Raw genomic sequence first — 15,946 nt, forward strand, 5'->3', positions numbered from 1 at the left:
TGCGAAGCTCGCAGACAGCTGCAGGACGGTGGCTGCTGCTCTTCTGCCTCTTGAATTCACTCTTGGCATGCCAATAGAAGGTGTTCCAGGACAAACTTCCTGAGTTTTTATTTTAGTTTTCATGCATCCCACCTTGGAAATTCTTGTTGCTCCCCAGAGGCTCCGAGATGCAGAGAACACGGTGGCAGCTGATGAGAAGAAGGGCAACTGTGAGTTGGTCAAGAAGCAAGAACCTAGGCAGTTGACTGTGCTTGGCGAGGAGCAGCTGCTGGATTCTTGCAATTGCCTTCAGTGCGCACAGAAGCCCGCTGCTCTGCTTCTTGGTTTTTCGCCTTCAGTCAATTACACACTGCTGAAGTTGAGGCAGGCAGTTCAGCTTTGCTGCTTTTCAGCATCTCAGCTGCCCTTCTGCTCTGTGACAGCTCTCCAGGTTTCTTGCCTTCGCCAGGCTGCAACGTGCCCGCTAGTACCAAGAACTGGGCAGGAGTGGGCAGAGAGCACGGCCATCTGCCAGCAGGTTGCAGCTTGCCCAGGAAAATGCAGTGTCCTTGGAATGTGCAGCAAATCTCATTTCCTGGCAAGGTCGGGCTAAGTGAGCAGTGCTGGGACACTTTCTCCTTGAGAACTGGAGCGGAAAAGCTTTGCGCTAAGATGTAGGCGACTAGAGAGGCAGAATACGGAGCTCCGCAGCTGGCCGAAAGCAAGTGCCGCTTCCCGGCGTCTTTCGGCAAAAGCGGCGCTTCGGAGCGCACCGCTGCCGCTCCAGTGATCTGTGCGCGAAGTTGCCGCTTCTTCGCCTCAGGCAGCCGGAGATCGCGGTAGCTTGCATAGGCGAAGAACGAAGCCGCGAAGAAGCCGGCTTGTGTGCGAAGCTCGCAGACAGCTGCAGGACGGTGGCTGCCGCTCTCCAAGCCTGTTGAATTCACTCTTGGCATGCGAGTGGAAGGTGTTCCAGGACAATTTTCCTGGGTTTTGACGTAGTCCTACTACATCCCACCTTGGAAATTCTTGCTGCTCCCCAGAGGCTCCGAGATGCAGAGAACACGGTGGCAGCTGCTGAGAAGAAGGGCAACTGTGAGTTGGTCAAGAAGCAAGAACACAGGCAGTTGACTGTGCTTGGCGAGGAGCAGCTGCTGGATTCTTGCAATTGCCTTCAGTGCGCACAGAAGCCCGCTGCTCTGCTGCTTGGTTTTTCGCCTTCAGTCAATTACACACTGCTGAAGTTGAGGCAGGCAGTTCAGCTTTGCTGCTTTTCAGCATCTCAGCTGCCCTTCTGCTCTGTGACAGCTCTCCAGGTTTCTTGCCTTCGCCAGGCTGCAACGTGCCCGCTAGTACCAAGAACTGGGCAGGAGTGGGCAGAGAGCACGGCCATTTGCCAGCAGGTTGCAGCTTACCCAGGAAAATGCAGTGTCCTTGGAATGTGCAGCAAATCCTATTTCCTGGCAAGGTCGGGCTAAGTGAGCAGTGCTGGGACACTTTCTCCTTGAGAACTGGAGCGGAAAAGCTTTGCGCTAAGATGTAGGCGACTAGAGAGGCAGAATACGGAGCTCCGCAGCTGGCCGAAAGCAAGTGCCGCTTCCCGGCGTCTTTCGGCAAAAGCGGCGCTTCGGAGCGCACCGCTGCCGCTCCAGTGATCTGTGCGCGAAGTTGCCGCTTCTTCGCCTCCGGCAGCCGGAGATCGCGGTAGCTTGCATAGGCGAAGAACGAAGCCGCGAAGAAGCCGGCTTGTGTGCGAAGCTCGCAGACAGCTGCAGGACGGTGGCTGCCGCTCTCCAAGCCTGTTGAATTCACTCTTGGCATGCGAGTGGAAGGTGTTCCAGGACAATTTTCCTGGGTTTTGACGTAGTCCTACTACATCCCACCTTGGAAATTCTTGCTGCTCCCCAGAGGCTCCGAGATGCAGAGAACACGGTGGCAGCTGCTGAGAAGAAGGGCAACTGTGAGTTGGTCAAGAAGCAAGAACACAGGCAGTTGACTGTGCTTGGCGAGGAGCAGCTGCTGGATTCTAGCAATTGCCTTCAGTGCGCACAGAAGCCCGCTGCTCTGCTGCTTGGTTTTTCGCCTTCAGTCAATTACACACTGCTGAAGTTGAGGCAGGCAGTTCAGCTTTGCTGCTTTTCAGCATCTCAGCTGCCCTTCTGCTCTGTGACAGCTCTCCAGGTTTCTTGCCTTCGCCAGGCTGCAACGTGCCCGCTACTACCCAGAGCTGTGATGGAGTGGGCAGAGAGCACGGCCATTTGCCAGCAGGTTGCAGCTTGCCCAGGAAAATGCAGTGTCCTTGGAATGTGCAGCAAATCTCATTTCCTGGCAAGGTCGGGCTAAGTGAGCAGTGCTGGGACACTTTCTCCTTGAGAACTGGAGCGGAAAAGCTTTGCGCTAAGATGTAGGCGACTCGAGAGGCAGAATACGGAGCTCCGCAGCTGGCCGAAAGCAAGTGCCGCTTCCCGGCGTCTTTCGGCAAAAGCGGCGCTTCGGAGCGCACCGCTGCCGCTCCAGTCATCTGTGCGCGAAGTTGCCGCTTCTTCGCCTCCGGCAGCCGGAGATCGCGGTAGCTTGCAAGAGGCGAAGAACGAAGCCGCGAAGAAGCCGGCTTGTGTGCGAAGCTCGCAGACAGCTGCAGGACGGTGGCTGCCGCTCTCCTGCCTGTTGAATTCACTCTTGGCATGCCAATGGGAGGTGTTCCAGGACAACCTTCCTGAGTTTTTATTTTAGTTTTCATGCATCCCACCTTGGAAATTCTTGCTGCTCCCCAGAGGCTCCGAGATGCAGAGAACACGGTGGCAGCTGCTGAGAAGAAGGGCAACTGTGAGTTGGTCAAGAAGCAAGAACACAGGCAGTTGACTGTGCTTGGCGAGGAGCAGCTGCTGGATTCCTGAAATTGCCTTCAGTGCGCACAGAAGCCCGCTGCTCTGCTGCTTGGTTTTCCGCCTTCAGTCAATTACACACTGCTGAAGTTGAGGCAGGCAGTTCAGCTTTGCTGCTTTTCAGCATCTCAGCTGCCCTTCTGCTCTGTGACAGCTCTCCAGGTTTCTTGCCTTCGCCAGGCTGCAACGTGCCCGCTACTACCCAGAGCTGTGATGGAGTGGGCAGAGAGCACGGCCATTTGCCAGCAGGTTGCAGCTTGCCCAGGAAAATGCAGTGTCCTTGGAATGTGCAGCAAATCTCATTTCCTGGCAAGGTCGGGCTAAGTGAGCAGTGCTGGGACACTTTCTCCTTGAGAACTGGAGCGGAAAAGCTTTGCGCTAAGATGTAGGCGACTAGAGAGGCAGAATACGGAGCTCCGCAGCTGGCCGAAAGCAAGTGCCGCTTCCCGGCGTCTTTCGGCAAAAGCGGCGCTTCGGAGCGCACCGCTGCCGCTCCAGTCATCTGTGCGCGAAGTTGCCGCTTCTTCGCCTCAGGCAGCCGGAGATCGCGGTAGCTTGCAAGAGGCGAAGAACGAAGCCGCGAAGAAGCCGGCTTGTGTGCGAAGCTCGCAGACAGCTGCAGGACGGTGGCTGCCGCTCTCCAAGCCTGTTGAATTCACTCTTGGCATGCGAGTGGAAGGTGTTCCAGGACAATTTTCCTGGGTTTTGACGTAGTCCTACTACATCCCACCTTGGAAATTCTTGCTGCTCCCCAGAGGCTCCGAGATGCAGAGAACACGGTGGCAGCTGCTGAGAAGAAGGGCAACTGTGAGTTGGTCAAGAAGCAAGAACACAGGCAGTTGACGGTGCTTGGCGAGGAGCAGCTGCTGGATTCTAGCAATTGCCTTCAGTGCGCACAGAAGCCCGCTGCTCTGCTGCTTGGTTTTTCGCCTTCAGTCAATTACACACTGCTGAAGTTGAGGCAGGCAGTTCAGCTTTGCTGCTTTTCAGCATCTCAGCTGCCCTTCTGCTCTGTGACAGCTCTCCAGGTTTCTTGCCTTCGCCAGGCTGCAACGTGCCCGCTACTACCAAGAACTGGGCAGGAGTGGGCAGAGAGCACGGCCATCTGCCAGCAGGTTGCAGCTTGCCCAGGAAAATGCAGTGTCCTTGGAATGTGCAGCAAATCCTATTTCCTGGCAAGGTCGGGCTAAGTGAGCAGTGCTGGGACACTTTCTCCTTGAGAACTGGAGCGGAAAAGCTTTTCGCTAAGATGTAGGCGACTCGAGAGGCTGAATACGCAGCTCCGCAGCTGGCCGAAAGCAAGTGCCGCTTCCCGGCGTCTTTCGGCAAAAGCGGCGCTTCGGAGCGCACCGCTGCCGCTCCAGTGATCTGTGCGCGAAGTTGCCGCTTCTTCGCCTCAGGCAGCCGGAGATCGCGGTAGCTTGCATAGGCGAAGAACGAAGCCGCGAAGAAGCCGGCTTGTGTGTGAAGCTCGCAGACTGCTGCAGGACGGTGGCTGCCGCTCTCCAAGCCTGTTGAATTCACTCTTGGCATGCGAGTGGAAGGTGTTCCAGGACAATTTTCCTGGGTTTTGACGTAGTCCTACTACATCCCACCTTGGAAATTCTTGCTGCTCCCCAGAGGCTCCGAGATGCAGAGAACACGGTGGCAGCTGCTGAGAAGAAGGGCAACTGTGAGTTGGTCAAGAAGCAAGAACACAGGCAGTTGACTGTGCTTGGCGAGGAGCAGCTGCTGGATTCTAGCAATTGCCTTCAGTGCGCACAGAAGCCCGCTGCTCTGCTGCTTGGTTTTTCGCCTTCAGTCAATTGCACATTGCTGAAGCTGAGGCAGGCAGTTCAGCTTTGCTGCTTTTCAGCATCTCAGCTGCTTTCTGCTCTGTGACAGCTCTCGAGGTGTAATAGAGATTTTTAGAGTTAGGTTAACAAAATGAATTAAGCATTTCTAATTTAGTTTGTAGAGTTATGTGTTGAATTTTCAACCTTTTGCTTAAGAAACCTCTGCCTAATACAAAGGGCAAAGGAAAATGCAAATTTCTGAAGCTTCTTGCATGAAGAACAATACCAGAAGAAGGAAAGAACCCTTTCCTTCTGAATTAAAATAAAGAAGCTCCTCTGTCTCCAAGCCTATCAAGACTGACAGACGTACTCAGATAAGCACCAAAGGACCAAAAGCGCACGCGCAGAGAGGAAAAGTTCAAAAGTTCAATCATGAGGAAGACCACAATCTTCAGCCTCAGGACCACCAAGAGACCCCCGTACGACCACCACAGCAAACCACACATGCCCAGAAGGGCGTGGACTTACTTCGCATGAGAAGCGAGGACAGGCGGGGCCAGGGGTGGAATATGCATGAAAAAGTTGTGCAATGTATTGCATATGGAACGTCTTTAAGAATAAAAGTGTGGGTCAGACTGAGGCTCGGGGCACAAGTTTTGGAGAGCTATCTCACTTGTGCCGGGCGCTGACATACGTACCCACTTCATAACTACCCCAGGTTATGGAGTCTATTGATTTCTTCCGCGTATCGTTTCAGTCGGGGCTTGCAAAGGTGCTTTAGGCGCGGCCCAGCTGATAGCGCAGCGGGCGCGCGGGCACAAGCCGCGGTTTGAGGAGCTGCTTTGAACGCCGCTAGCTGATAGCGCAGCTAGTGGGAGCGTGGTACAAGCTAGGAGTTACAAGCACCGCTTACAAGCATCGCTAGTTGGTAAAAAGCTTGCAAAAGTAGCCAGCGAGCCCGGCTGGGCTAAGAATTAAGTGTTTGTTATACAATAGCACTGCCCTTCAGTGTTAAAAGCTGTCACTGGTGCAGGGGGAGGGGTTGGGGAAGGCAGTCTAGGGTTGCCATGGGAAACAGCAGTTGTATGAGTTCTCCACCCCCTTTCGTAAGAGAATTGTACCCTCCCCCTGTCCTGTCAGTTGTTGTTCAAGTCTGCCCCTTAGCCTAGAATCTTCTCTGTTCCACGGTTCTTCCACCAAGAACACTCCTTTCCCTTTTCCCCACTGGTTAATGTTATATTTCCCCTCCCTTTAGCCTTCTCCCGATTGTACCCTCGAATGCTAAACCCTCCTACCCCTACGCAGTAAAAGAATCCTCACCCCGCCCTTCGGGGCTCTCGGAATCTGCCTCTCTACTGCTTCGTTGTCTCCCTGTTTGCCCCTTCTGCGACCCTTCAATCAACGAGCAGGATTTCAGCAGTCCGAGTGTCCCTCCCGTTCTTCTGGTGGACCCTCAGATGTACCAGCTACCCGAGCTTCGTGCCGAGCGGCTAAAAGCCCCCACGGCTCGGCAACTGGGAGATCCTTTGCATTACAGGGCGAATAAAGGGGGGATGAATGTGTGTGAATGCGAGGCTGTAAGAGCCCGTCAGAAGCCCCTCATTTTCCATTCTGCCTTCCGATTGCCACAAGAAAGAATCCCTTCCCCCACTGTAGTTCCGGCTTAGAACAGGACACAGCGCAGGTGGGACCACTGAACCGTCATGCTGGCTGTTCCCAACAAGGCCTGGTAAGAACTTGGCAAGGAGTTGGCAAGGACTTGGCAAAGACCTGACATGGAGCCAGCACGGGACAGCCTGATGCGCGGCCTGCTTCTAATCTCCGTTCTTAAGCCCAATGAACTTTTGGGGTGACTCTCGCGGTCCTTCACTGAAGACCCCTCATCTGCCTCGTTACCACTGTGACAAAGAAAGAATGAGAACCCTCCTCCCAAGGACTGAGACTGAGACCCCTGCTATAGGGAGGAGGGGAAATTGGTGGTCTGACCACTAATGACATGACCTGTTTCCCTTCAGTGATTCAAATGGACTTATTCTTCATTGGATTCGTCTTGCTTTGGTGGTTTCTGTGGACTCACCCCTTCCCTCGGGGCGATTACAATGGACTTTCATTATTACACTTGTTCCCCCCCTCTCTCCTCTGTGGACTATAATTGGAGCCCCGAGTCGACCAGAACTTCGAAGACTCCCCCGACACGACAGACGGATCCCCATCGTCCGGAGCACTGAGGATCTCGCCTGTGTTGGTAGCTATTCCCATAGCCCTGTTCTCTCTCTAACCTTTTATCTCCTTTCAGATCCCCACTATCGCGTTTACTGTTTTGGCCCCTACTAAAGGTGCATTTGTTGTGATTAACTGATAGTCCCTTGTTGTTTGCCTTTGTTGCACTTTTGGGATGGGTGAAAAGAACCATCACGACACCCCGCAAGAAACGGATCGTGACATTAAAATTGGCGTCACGGACAGGATTTCTGTCTAGACAGAAGGGTTGCAGCTGAAAAGGCACCCATACTGTCTTTGGCAATTCATAAAGGATCCCTTAGTGCAAAGGGCGGGACACTGTTGTTTTGTTGTTGTTGTGTGTATGTGGTCTGGGAAGGAAGGGACAACTTGAAGCAACTAAGCAGAGCCTCCCAGGCAGATTATTGTCCTTTCACCCAGCCAGGGAAGCGAAGGGCGACACAGCGAGGGCTGTGTAGTTTTGTGGAACTTAAGTTTGTAGCTCCCTGTCGTGGTTTTGGTCCCTTCACAAAATGAGTGACAATCTTAGCCTTGAAATTAAAGCTGAATTTTATGCACTACTAGCCAAACACAATGCCAAACCTTCTACAGAAGGAGAAAAATGGGCACAGAGTAATTGGTTGAACTTAGAAAATGTTATTGATAGAGTGTGTTCATTACAACATGAAACAAAATTCAAACTGGGCAAAAATAAAACTATCTTCTGCTCAGTTTTGGGAGCTTGTCTTATGGCAGCTATAGAAAATGGCTTCGAGCGAAGAAGTGAGGAACATGCTATAATAGACTCCCTTCAAAATCTAGTTGAAATTTTGCAAAAACAGTTCTATGAAGCAAAAAAATGTGATCTATGCATTGCGAGCTGCCTTAACAGAGGAACATATTAACAAATCACATCATGCTGATTCCTCTACAGAGCTTGAGGAGAAGGAAACTCCTCACATTAAACAAATCTATCCTCATCAAGAACTTGAAGCAGCAAGTAATTGTGGGGAACATTGCTGCCATCACTTGAGACCCTTGATTAAAACAGAGTAGAACTATCTCAGTGATGATGATCTGGAACCTCACATCACAACCAAACGCATACCATCACAACTAAACACGGCCACCGAGCTAGCTAAGCTTAAAAGGGAATACGGACAGCCTCCACATGAATCAGAAACAGAATATGTTTTCCGGGTGTCCCTCACTGGTGGTGATCAAATTCAATTCACTGAACAGGAAGCCAGTGGGTATTGGGGACATGGTGTCTTCTTAACAACAGGAGAGAAAGGTGACACATGGTCCCTGACACAGCGTGCAGCTTTTTGGGCCGGGGGAACAAGCCCCTTGGAAAGGGGAGATCCCATAGCTAGAATTAGTACCCCCGACCAGCTCTTGGAAAATGTGCACAAAGCTGCTTGCCTGCAAATGACTCACCAAAAGAAATGAATTCCTGGCTTTGAATCCCTGATGCAATTACCTGTGAAGCCCAAGATAATGACCCCTTGAATTTGTGGGCTTCCAGAATCACTCAAACCTACAGCAATTCTCCTTCCAAAAACGATAGCAGCTGTATCTCCTGTAGAAAGACCAGACAGATTTCCTAGTCACTGGAACGACCCATTTGTTCCCCTTTATGACTTGTTGAGGAAAGGGGTGAAATGGGATTGGAGTCTTTCTCAGGAGTCAGCATTGCAATTGCTGATTTTTGAAGCAACAGCTCATCAAGCACTGGGCCCTATCCATCCTACAGATCCTTTCCAGGTGGAATGGGCATTTGCCTCCTCAGGGCTGTCAGTACACATATGGCAGCGGGGTCCTGAGGCTCCGACAAGACCTGTTGGTTTTGATTCCCGTGGTTCCAAAGATGCTGAGAAAAGATACACTACCTGGGAAAAAGGATTGTTGATGGTTATCTTAGCTTTCCTAGAAGTAGAAAAAATTGCACAAAAACAACCAATTGTATTGAGAGGCCCCTTCAAGGTTATTAAGACAGTCACTAGTGGGAGTCCCCCTCCTGACGGGGTGGCCCAGAGGGCCTCAGTGAGAAAGTGGTATGCTCAGGTTGAACATTACTGTAACTTCTTCTCAATGACAGAAGGAGCTGTAAAAACTTTAGCAATCCAAGAAACTGAGAGCTTGGACAAACCTGCCTCTGTAATCAAAGTAACCCCTCCTTTCTGCCCCGAACAATCAGCAAACTCTTGGTTTACTGATGCTTTTGCTAAAGGGGAAGGAAAAGGATGGAAATCTAGGGCAGAAGCCCTCCACTTTTCCTCTGGTGAGCAAATGATTACAGAGGGAGAAGGTAGTACACACAGTGGGGAGCTGATAGCTGTCTGGAGTGTTTTTCAACGAGAAGCACAGAATTCCTCTTTGGTCTGCATCTACACTGACTCCTATGCTCTGTACCAAATGATCCTAATAATCCAGCTCATGACCCTGGCCAACCTGTTCTGGTGGACCTCTCTTACTATAGGACTAGTAGCACTTGTGCTAAAACCCCCTCTGAAGAAATATGCATGGGAATCCTCTGGTGCTCTAGGGAAAGAGCATTGGACAAATACATGCTGGATAATTCCATCATTCTAACTTTTCTGCCTCTCGGCGGCAGAATTCTGTTGTGTTGACTTTCTCAGAAGAACTCCGAGGGACATGAAGACCACCTAATCCATGATAAAACTGGTAATACTTTTCTGCATCCTACCGCAACCCCATGGCCAGAAAGCAGCTGAGTGACCGTGGTCTGAACTAATTGTGGTAGCATGCAGAAAAAGTGAAAGGATCTCTTGAAGCACAAAAAGGTTTGTACGCAGCCAAGCATACAGGATTGTTGGCACAATTTCACATGAACACAAACTGTAGAAGTAGTTTGGTTTTGGTCCAAAAATACTGAAGCACTTTTTTTTTGTTTTGTTTTGTTTTTGTTTTTGTTTTTGTTTTTTAAGTTGAAAGTATTGATTCAAATACTGGAGTAGGACTTGATGTTAATGTTGTGACACCTACCACCCAACCACTGGTTACACTTAGCCTGAAAATTTTTGAAATTGGACCATGTAGAATCAGGAAAACTGGCCAACAACAGATATTGTTTAATCTGTTATGGTCTCTTAAACAAGTCAAATTGCTGATGCAAAACAATATCTGAGAAATACAACCAGCTTGTTCACCCTTTTTGCAGACCTCTTTTCAGGCTTGGACAACCTGGCTGCGACAGTGGAAGCCTCCTAAAAACCGGCTGCCAAGAGACATAACTGGTCTTGTGGGAACAGGATTGGGAATCCTAAATAGTATTGATTCAGAAGTATGAATGAATAAATTGGCTTCCACAACTAAAGATTTAACCAAAATACAACAACCACTGCAATCGTCCTTATCAGCCTTGGGAACACATCAGTGGTTGCTATCAAACATTCTAGCAAATTGGGAAAAGATAAATGTAAATAATAGCAAATTGATCATTGATGCACTTAATGCCACACAAAGCAACGTTTCCTTAGCTCTTAGCCGTATCCAGGCTCAATGATGGATGCAGTCAGTTGCTGCCTCAATTATAAGAGAAGGTGAAGAAGGCACTTTTCCCACTGAAATTAGGAAAATAGTCTGGGACAGTGCCACTGACTTTGAAAGAGATTTCCAATCCTGGTGGAATTTAGTGAATTTTACCTATGACCCTAACACAAACACAGCCACAGCATTTGCGTTGACCATAAGAAATGCCTGGGTGCATTTGATATTCCCTATCATTGCACTAGGATTAAATCATGATGGACCCACTTTCTATCCTTCTGAACATAGAGAATGGGCCCGTCAAATTGATGACAAATGGCAAACTGTCAATTTAGAGTCCTGTACCATCTGAGAACAACTAGGGTTTATCTGTGAAGGTAATGCAATTGTAGCTCAAGATATTTGTCTGGAGACAGAACAAAATAGCTGTCATTTTGATATTCATCCTAACGAGACTTCTGAAACAGTCCTTGTATCTACAGACAATGGGTGTGCCTGCTTCAGAACCGCTTGGGATACTGTGTTTATAGAAAGTACAGTAGTAGCTACTAAAAATCATTCCAATTTTTGTGCTTGCAACTTTACTAAAATTGCAGGATGTGATTTTTCTTTTGTAGCTCCAGTTACTTCACATGAACTTTTAGAATCCAATCTCACGTTGATTCACAAGCTACTGCCTACTCCCATTGGGATGAACCTTTCTCTGGTAAAGCAATTATTACTTCATCAAGATCTAATAGAGATCCTAGGAAAAATCAAGGGGAATGGACAGAAAACTCTGGTAACTGTTCATCATCATGTGCAAGAAATACATCGTGTTGTAGAAAGGGTGAAAAGTGATGCCGAGCACAAGTGGTGGGATACCCTTTTCGGGTGGTCACCCACCGCCACCGGTATCCTGAAGAAATTGTGTCATCCCATTGTTGTTCTTCTGATTTTAGTTATGATTGGTTTTGTTTTATCAGTAATCTTGCTTATTGTAAATTGGAGAATGATGAAACGATGAACAAAATTAACATCTATAATTAATGCACACCACTTGGCCGACATCCTTTACACTAGAGATGTTCCCAGGACAGTAGACACAAGAAGATGATAAGGTTAGAAGATATGTTTTACATCATTTTCTTTTATGATTTGTTCTAATCGCTGTTTTAATTATTTTTGTTTATTGTTTATAAAATTGTACTGAGTAATATCGATTATACTAGGTTTATTACTTTACTGTTTAATATTGATGATACTGGTTTATTATTTGATCAATTTATTGTTTAATTGATTCATATTGATTATTATTTAAATAACTATTATTGATTTACTAATTGTATTTTGCTTATTGTTTAATTATAATTTGTTGTGATTACTAATATGTTGTGATTGTTTTAGTTTTCCCGTTTTCTCTTTCTTTCCCTTTTCCTCTTCTCTTTTCCCTGGGACCTGCTGCCAACACTTGACGAGTCCTGAAGACTCCACGACGACACCATGGAATCCTGCTGATGAAGATCTTTCGAGGGCAATCGTCAGTCACGGGGTGGTGTAAGAGCCCGTCAGAAGCCCCTCATTTTCCATTCTGCCTTCCGATTGCCACAAGAAAGAATCCCTTCCCCCACTGTAGCTCCGGCTTAGAACAGGACACAGCACAGGTGGGACCACTGAACCGTCATGCTGGCTGTTCCCAACAAGGCCTGGTAAGAACTTGGCAAGGAGTTGGCAAGGACTTGGCAAAGACCTGACATGGAGCCAGCACGGGACAGCCTGATGCGCGGCCTGCTTCTAATCTCCGTTCTTAAGCCCAATGAACTTTTGGGGTGACTCTCGCGGTCCTTCACTGAAGACCCCTCATCTGCCTCGTTACCACTGTGACAAAGAAAGAATGAGAACCCTCCTCCCAAGGACTGAGACTGAGACCCCTGCTATAGGGAGGAGGGGAAATTGGTGGTCTGACCACTAATGACATGACCTGTTTCCCTTCAGTGATTCAAATGGACTTATTCTTCATTGGATTCGTCTTGCTTTGGTGGTTTCTGTGGACTCACCCGTTCCCTCGGGGCGATTACAATGGACTTTCATTATTACACTTGTTCCCCCCCTCTCTCCTCTGTGGACTATAATTGGAGCCCCGAGTCGACCAGAACTTCGAAGACTCCCCCGACACGACAGACGGATCCCCATCGTCCGGAGCACTGAGGATCTCGCCTGTGTTGGTAGCTATTCCCATAGCCCTGTTCTCTCTCTAACCTTTTATCTCCTTTCAGATCCCCACTATCGCGTTTACTGTTTTGGCCCCTACTAAAGGTGCATTTGTTGTGATTAACTGATAGTCCCTTGTTGTTTGCCTTTGTTGCACTTTTGGGATCGGTGAAAAGAACCATCACGACACCCCGGAAGAAGCGGATCGTGACAGAGGCGGGCTGGTTACCCCAGACCTGCTAAGCGAGAGCGGCAGTCTCCCATGCTGCGTTTCCGTCTTTTTCGCGAGAAAAGCGGCCAGTAAAGAGACGAAGCGAGTAATAGAAAGAGTGAGAGAACCCCCCCTGGGACTGGGTCTCAGAGAAAGAGTGGGACCCCTTAGTGGGGGGGGGGGGGGAGTAAAAGGTAATTAATTAGGAAAAAAAATTAATGAAAAGGTAAAAAGAGGGTTTTCTTGGCATAATCTATTGGGGAAAAATAAAAGGTAAAATGTGTAGGAGGGGCCCCTAAAAATTCTGCTGGATTGAGGGATAAGAATGCCCGAGAACATCCAAGATCAAACCTGCTGGATTGAGGGATTAATATTCCAAGAGCATCCAGGGTTGATTCAAACCTGCTGGATTGAGGGATTAATGTTCCAAGAGCATCCAGGGTCGATTCAAACCTGCTGGATTGAGGGATTAATGTTCCAAGAGCATCCAGGGTTAAGTCAAACCTGCTGGGTTGAGGGATTAACATTCCAAGAGCACCCAGAATTAAGTTTGCTGGGTTGTTGAGAGCAGCCAAGATTGAGTAAAAATTTTGCCAGTTTGAAGAGAAGTCTGACAGGATCTAGAGTTGGGAACCACACAGCTAGATTGAGGGGTATCCAAGAACACTGGGACTAGCCAGGGACACCTACAAGTGTAATAGGTGTGTTGAAAAAGAAAAGGTACCTTGTTGTTGTGGTTGTTTTGTTATGTGTAAGAGTAAGTAAAATAAAGTTAAGTGAATGTAGACGAAGGAAAGTATATGTATGCATCCTGCCCTGTTAAGCAGCCTCACTGTGCTTCCCTGCTGTCACCGACAAACACAAGTTACGAACCCTCAGAACTGAAAAAGTTCCATCAAATATTGCTTCCATTGATGACCATGATATTGTCTATAATACCTTGTTCCAACTTATGTTATGTAAGTGTTAATACCCCTATCCTACCAGTTGGTAAACCTGATGGGTCATACCGGTTAGTACAGGATCTGCGGGCCATAAACAAGGTCACTGAGGATCTGTATCCTGTGGTGGCCAATCCCTACACGTTATTAACTTGCTTAACCCCCGAGCTAACTTGGTTTACCGTTTTAGATTTAAAAGATGCCTTCTTTTGCCTTCCTATCCACGAAGCCAGAAAATTTTTGCATTTGAATGGGAAAATCCTAAGAGCGGGCCAAGAACTCAACTGACATGGACCAGACTCCCACAAGGATTCAAAAACTCACCCACTTTGTTTGGAGAACAACTTGCAAAAGAATTAGAGACCTGAGAAGCCCCTCCAGAGGAAGGGAAGTTGCTAGAGTACGTAGATGACATCCTGATAGCCACACGGACAAGGGAAGCATGCACGGCCTGGACGATAAGCCTCTTGAACTTTTTGGGGCTCCAAGGGTACCGAGTATCAAAGAAAAAAGCCCAAGTAGTAAAACAGAAAGTAACTTATCTGGGTTACGAAGTCAGTGCTAGACAACGTACCTTGGGCCAAAGCCGGAAGGAGGCAATATGCCAGACCCCAAAACCTCAGATGGTAAAGGAACTACGAACTTTCCTGAGGATGACAGGGTGGTGCAGGTTATGGATCTGTAACTATGGACTGTTTGTTAAGCCCTTCTATGAACTGATTGCAACTGAAAGCAGGAACATCCAAGAGACAAAGGAAGCTACGCAAGCTTTCAACCAGCTGAAAAAAGCCCTCATGTCAGCTCCAGCCCTGAGATTGCCGGACGTGAGTAAGCCTTTCCTTTTATTCTCCCATGAGAAGCAAGGAATCGCCTTAGGAATACTAGCACAGGACCTGGGCCCATATCGGAGAGCAGTGGCTTACTTCTCTAAGCAATTGGATACAGCAGCTAAAGGGTGGCCTGGGTGCCTCAGAGCTGTTGCAGCAGTCGTCCTGAACATCCAAGAGGCACACAAATTCACCCTAGGCCAGAAAAGAACTGTGCTAGTGTCTCACACAGTGTCTGCAGTGCTAGAGGTAAAAGGTGGGCATTGGCTTTCCCCACAACGGCTCCTGAGATACCAAGCTATCATAGCGGAGCAAGATGATGTAGAGATAGTAGTGGCTAACATTGTCAATCCAGCCTCCTTCCTCAGTAGAAACCAAGGGGAACCAGTGGAACATGACTGCCTGGAGACCATTGAAGCCACCTACTCCAGCTGCCCTGACTCGAAGGACACCCCTCTCGAGAATGCAGAAGTCTCGTTTACTGATGGAAGCAGTTATATCATCAGTGGAAAACGGCACGCCGGCTAGGCAGTTCCAACGTGCAAGGAAGTAATATCATCTGGGCCCCTGCCAACAAATACCTCTGCACAGAAGGCCGAGATAATTGCTCTAACTCGGGCCCTAGAATTGGCAAGAGGGAAAGAAATAAACATATACACGGACTCGAAGTATGCATTTGGAGTAGTGCATGCTCACAGAGCCATTTAGAAAGAGAGAGGACTGCTGAAGTCTCAAGGGAAAAATATTAAAGATGCATCAGAAGTACTGCGACTTCTAGCAGCAGTCCAGTTGCCAGAGAAAGTAGCGATCATGCACATTAAGGCACATCAGAAGATCAACTCCGAATTGGAAGAAGGAAACGAGCTGGCAGATAGGGAAGCAAAAGAAGCAGCAAGACGGGCAAATTTCCCCTAAAGGTAAGCCAAGATACAACAAACCAGAAAAAAAATTAATCTATGAGCAAAAAGGAGACTATAACCAAGAGGGATGGGCCACCATAGAAGGAAAATTAGTTCTACCCTCCTATTTATGATGGTCCCTAATAAAGGAAGAACACCAGAAAACCATTGGGGTATTGATGCTCTAGCATAACTAGACATTTACAACTCGACAATGTGACCTTTGCCTCCAGACCAACCCCAAAAATACTCCCAAACCAAAGCTTAGCCAGATTAGGAAGGGTCATGGGCCGGAGCAGCAATGGCAGATTGATTGTACAGAATTGCCAAGAAAAGGGGGGTATAAGTTTTTCCTGGTGCTAACAGATACCTTTTCAGGATGGCCAGAAGCATTCCCCACCAGGACTTCTAAAGCTCAAGAAGTAACTAAGGTATTGGTACAAGAAAACATACCACGCTTTAGAGTCCTGGCCACAATCTCCTCAAATAGAGGACCACATTTTATT

Source organism: Vidua macroura, chromosome 24 (assembly GCF_024509145.1).
Source record: "Vidua macroura isolate BioBank_ID:100142 chromosome 24, ASM2450914v1, whole genome shotgun sequence".
NCBI lineage: Eukaryota > Metazoa > Chordata > Aves > Passeriformes > Viduidae > Vidua > Vidua macroura.